Source organism: Lipotes vexillifer, unplaced genomic scaffold (genome assembly GCF_000442215.2).
Source record: "Lipotes vexillifer unplaced genomic scaffold, Lipotes_vexillifer_v1.1 scaffold49, whole genome shotgun sequence".
Classification (NCBI taxonomy): Eukaryota; Metazoa; Chordata; class Mammalia; order Artiodactyla; family Lipotidae; genus Lipotes; species Lipotes vexillifer.
The window spans coordinates 4,152,911-4,158,744 of NW_006790551.1; the positions used below are offsets into that span (position 1 = coordinate 4,152,911).

The following is a 5,834-nucleotide window of genomic DNA, read 5'->3' on the forward strand; positions in this document are numbered from 1 at the left end:
TGGACCATGAGATGGATGGAATACTGTTAAAAGCAGAGACTTGGGAAAATACAACCATTTCATGGTACACAAATAAACTATTATTATCTTCACTTCCTATCAGCTTTTCATTCTTCTGCTCTTATTAATTTTGGTCTGTTGAAAGTCCAACTTCAACAGCCCTTGTTTTTTTTCCATCAGTCCGGTGAACCCCAACTCTTTCTTGGAGGCAGAAATGAGATTGGGGCCAGGAATAGGAGCAGAGTGCAGACAATTTGAGATCAAGAGACACAGCTCAAGTTGGGGCTACCTCTCACCTATCTTGTTTGAGACTCTCAAGGAATTTAGAATCTGCACAGATCTATGCGTATATGATGAGTTCACTGGATACAATGAGTTTGAATACCTGGCCAAATAGAGATGTAGGTTTAAAACTCAAGAGATGTGTTCAACAGAAGTAAAAAGTACTAATACCTGAATATTTCCTCTTTTGCCCCTCTGACTTCCCTTCTTTAGCACTTGAACAGTTCTTTAAGTACAGGATCTTGGTAATGAGTGAAGCCCTGAAAAGGCAACATAAAACAAGAAATGAAGTTAATCTACATCATAATGAGCTTGGACATGAAGACAGAAAAATCAGGTGGGCTGAATGCTCAGGCAAGTTTCTGAGGGTTTGGAATCAAGAGTGGAAAATGGAGTGTTTCAGGGAGCAACTGCCATCTACTGTAGGAGCCCCAAAGATGCAAAAATACAGGTGACATTTTCATCTGTGTTGTACGTAAAGATTGCTCTCAGTTTATGCATTTAACTGAGAGACTATTTAAGGAATTGAATGATTTTAATTATCTTTGAGCTAACTGAGTAATTTTTTAATTGCAACACCTTTGCTAAACATATCTATATAGTCTTTATTTTAATGAATATATATTAAATGTTTGCATGTGAATATAGTGGATTGTTTGTATGACCACCTTATGCTAGGTGTTACTCATGTGATTTTGATGTTCAGTTTGTTTTCATGTTGCTACCAAAGAGTACTGCTTTAATTGTGGGCTACTAAGAGGAGGACCTAAAAAAAAGCAGAACTGGACATAATACATAATGTTCGATTTGTGCCAGGTGAAGTATAAATGCAATTACAATGCCCTAAACAAACAGAAATTTTGAGGTGATTTGAAAAGAGAAAACTGGATGAGAAAATGAGTTAGTATACTTCCCAGAGTAGAGTAACATCCAATTTTAAGGACTCATGTCTCAGCGTCTTCACCACATTATCTTTCAAGCAGAGATATAGCAGTGTCATCAAATCAATATAATCTACTACATTAAATTAATGCCGCTAATTTTAAAAATATTATTTTAAAAGTTTATTTATAAGTTTAACTTGTGTGCTGTTTTTAATATATCAGTTCACATCTGAGTATGTTTAAGAAACATTTTCATTAAAATAATATACTTTAATGTGGAACCAAAGAATTTCGCCTCTACAAATGGTTCACTTTTACCAAATTTGAAAAACTCTTGGAACACAACTAGCCTTATGCAAGCCTTGATGAAAACGTGCTCTGAGACAGGCACAGGCCTCAGGGGGCAGCTGGCAAGAAGTAGAACAGATGCCAGGGCAGTTCTAGAGTGAAATAGAGTGTTTAGAAACTTTCTATGAAATCTATGTTTCTCTTACCTAGCTTTTTAAAATTTCAGATAATAATATCTCAGAGGTACTTCAATAATACCCATTTATGTTTATGACATCTTTCACCATATTACACATTTATTTAGCTGCCCCAAATTATAATTTTGAGTTTTCTGAGTACTGCATTAACCAAATGTAAGAAGTTATCTTGGTATTCCTGACCACCATAATTAAAAATAATGTAGTCACATTCTAAACAAAGTCCTGAAAAGTGACATAATAAAGGTATCATAATGTTCTTATAGCAACTGGACCATTTCAGTTTAAACACACATGGATCCATAATCTTAAATCACACTTAAGCAACAAGGACTCTATTGATAAGTGATCAATCCTTATTCAGTCATTTCTATTCATTCTTGAATACTGCTTGCTTCCCTTTAACTCTTAATCTGTCACTTATCAATGTAAATTTTTGAGTAATTACAGCATTTAAATCTTTAGTATGGATGGAATTGCAATAGAATTTTGCCCCTTCTCATCACGACATGTTTTATAACTATGCTTCCTCCAGCTCAAACTGAGCTCCAGCCAAACTGAAACTCTTCCATGTTTTGAACAACACATAATCTCTCTAATCTAAAAAATGTCTCTCAAATGTTCACACTATTGAGTTCATCCAATCCAGTAGCTTTTCCCCAAGACTTAGGGTGCCAGATGCAGTAAATAAAAATACAAGATACCCAGTTTAATTTGAATTGCAGGTAAACACTTAGATGTTTTTTTACTCTAAGTATAGCCCCATTATTGCATACGACATACTTATACTAAAAAATTATTTGTTGATTACCCAAAATTCAAATTTTACTGGTTATCTATATTTATCTGGCAACCCTGTGGCTAGGACTCTCAATTCTACGGCTTCTAATTTTTATAAAGTATACCTTCTCCCTCTGGCATGGCAGAAAAGAAGTAGAGTCATCCGTACAGAAAAGTAAGACAATGGTCTTAGGCCTGGCCTAGCAGCCTTTGGTGTGACATCAAGCACTTTCTCTCAGCTGATATCCTGAGCCTCTTTTCCACATTAATTCCACAGCCTACACAACCTACCGGCTCTGATGGATGAGATCTGAAATATATCTGATGTTCCTTCTGGGATGAGCATGGGGGAAGAGGCACCCATCTGAAACTTGTGTTCCTGGGGCCAGGATTAGATATAGTAATGAGTGGGGCTGGTCAGTATGGTACAGCGGATAGCCAAAGTCCAAGTCCTGTGTGAGACTGGGCCTAGCAAGTATGCATATGAAGCATCAAGTTCAAGAGAGAAGGGAGAAAATAAGAATGGAGAAAGAAAGTGAAACAATAGGCAACATAATCTACAAGATGATGCAGTAGGGGAGAAGAGTTTCTATGGAATATTTATTTATTTTATTTTATTTTTTTTTTGCGCTACGCAGGCCTCCCACTGTTGTGGCCTCTCCCGTCACGGAGCACAGGCTCCGGACGCGCAGGCTCAGCGGCCACGGCTCACGGGCCCAGCCGCTCCGCGGCAAGTGGGATCCTCCCGGACCGGGGCACGAACCCGTGTCCCCTGCATCGGCAGGCGGACTCTCAACCACTGCGCCACCAAGGAAGCCCTCTATGGAATATTTATAATAAAACTCATTCTCAAGGAGAAAATTGTTAAGAGGGCCAAGCTTATTTGGACAATTCACTTTCCAGCTGTGGCCTCCTGAGCTCCTTCCATGAGCATTGATATGATTGGCCGGTGGAAAATAGTCCTCTTTTCCTTCCTGGCTGCTTGACAATGAACTGCCATCATGAACAACACGGTAACTATCTGGAAGTTCATGAAGTTCCAGGAAGTTCATGACCAACCAAATACTTCAGCAGAAACAAATGATCATCGATGTCCTTCATCCTGGGAAGGCAACAGTACCTAAGACAGCACCTAAGACAGAAATTCGGGCAAAACTAGCCAAAATGTACAAGACCACAGCAGATGTCATCTTTGTGTTTGGATCCAGAACCCATTTTGGTGGTGGCAAGACAACTGGCTTTGGCATGATTTACGATTCCTTGGATTATGTGAAGCAGGATGAGCCCAGACACAGGCTTGCAAGACATGGCCTGTAAGAGAAGAAAAGTACCTCAAGAAAACAGCGAAAGGAATACAAGAACAGAATGAAGAAAGTCAGGGGGACTGCGAAGGACAATGCTGGTGCTGGCAAAAAGAAGTGAAGTGTCTAGCAGTGAGCTGGAGGTTGGGCAGCAGAAGGAATAAAGACTCGGCAGTGACTGTATCTTTGGTGATTGTGCAGATTTATCATGAGAGAGTTAATAAACTAAGACGGTGAGGTTCTATCTTTGATCTTCGGAGTGGAAGACATTCTTCTCCTAGGTAGTTCCTTGATCTCAAAGCCCCAACTCCACTAGGACTAATAAAATTCTAAGCCCAGGCCTATCTTGAGATTCTTTCCTTAGTCCCTACTTAGATGTTCTCATGTGGCATGACTTTCCCAGTGCTGTCTCCCTGCCTCATGTCCACATCTGCTTGGTCCTCGTGGTTTAACGTTAGAAAAGAGATGAATCACAGCCTTATACTATGTTAAAGACCACTACCATCTACTCGGTGACAGCTGCCTATATTCAAATTATAATGCCTAAGAAATCACAACCAGATTCTAACACAGTGTTCATTATAACCTTCATCTAACATCCCTGAAAACAAATTTAAAAGCTGTTCACTCAAATAATGACTCTCATCAATCAAACAGAAAAAATGGGGGGGAGGCAAAGAGTTGGTCAAAGTGACTTCTGCGTCTTGCAGTCTCTGAGAATAACAAGAAAACATGGAAAAAATATAAAAACCATTGGCTTGAAAGCATTAGGAAACTAGCAAAATGTGGGCTATATTCCAGAGCAAGATGTGGTAGAAAATGAACTCCAGAGACATGTAGTAACATCTGGTCTACTTTTGCACATGTGGCACTTGCCAATTCTGGAGAGATAGCTGAGAAGTGCTTTCGACAGCTCAAATGGTGAGGGGGATAAAAACTGAAGTCAAAGACCCACCGAAGATAAGGGCATTGGATCCCTATATTGCTTTGGAAAACCAAAGAGCTGCATCTGAGGATTAAGGGCGAACTAGAATTAATTAACCAACCATCAAAAAGACGGCAGCCAGGGCTTCCCTGGTGGCACAGTGGTTGGAAGTCCGTCTGTTAATGCAGGGGACACAGGTTCAAGCCCTGGTCCAGGAAGATCCCACATGCCACGGAGCAACTAGGCCCGTGCGCCACAACTACCAAGCCTCCGCTCTAGAGCCCGCGAGCCACAACTACTGAAGCCCTTGTGCCTAGATCCCGTGTTCCTCAACAGGAGAGGCCACTGCAATGAGAGGCCCGTGCACCGCAGTGAAGAGCAGCCCCCGCTCGCCACAACTAGAGAAAGCCTGCGCGCAGCAACAAAGACCCAGCGCAGCCAAAAATAAATAAATTTATTTAAAAAAAAAAAAAAAAAAAAAGGCAGCCCTATTACCACCTCATCTGCATAGCCCAGAAAATCTGTTTCAGAAATGACCCCAGGTTGCTTGCACCCTTGTGAGCCACAGACATAAATAAAAATCCTCTCTAATGAAATATAGTATCATCTGTGGTAGAATTCACATTTCTAATTCTCTTTTAGACGCAGGAAAAGATTGCACGTCCCCACACACTTGAATTTGGGAGCACAAATGTGACTTGCCTAGGCAGTGAAGTAGGTAAAACCCAGGACAAAATTCTTCAGTATCTCTTGCTGGCCTTATAGATATAGCCAAGAAGAATAAAATAAGGAACCTCTCAGAGGGCACAGCCAGGGATGACCAAAAAAAAAAGAATGGATTGGGGAAGCCTTCCCAGGGAGCAGAATTGTCTAAGTCCTCAGGATAGGGGGCTGTTGAAATGTATTCTCAGGATGATCCGTGTTACTACGGCCTAGGAACTTCTGTAGGTCCCCTACTCTTCCTCTTTCAGAATGAAAATGCTTGTCCTAATTACTGTCCCTATTCCACCACTGTATGTCTGTATGAAGCAGAACATCAAGAGCTGCCACATCTGGACATGATATAAAGACTACTGCACATCACACCTAATGGAGAAACAGCATCACCAAAAGATCCTGAATTTTCAGGCCAATGACATTTGGGGGGGTCTTTGAATTAGTCACCTTTGGGAAAGAG

General features: G+C 40.7%; 1 pseudogene; it reads left to right on the forward strand.

Moving 5' to 3' along the window:
- Positions 1-3,853, forward strand: part of LOC103073703 (40S ribosomal protein S24 pseudogene) — a 117,300-nt pseudogene extending 113,447 nt beyond the window's left edge.
- The last annotated feature ends 1,981 nt before the right edge of the window (positions 3,854-5,834 follow it).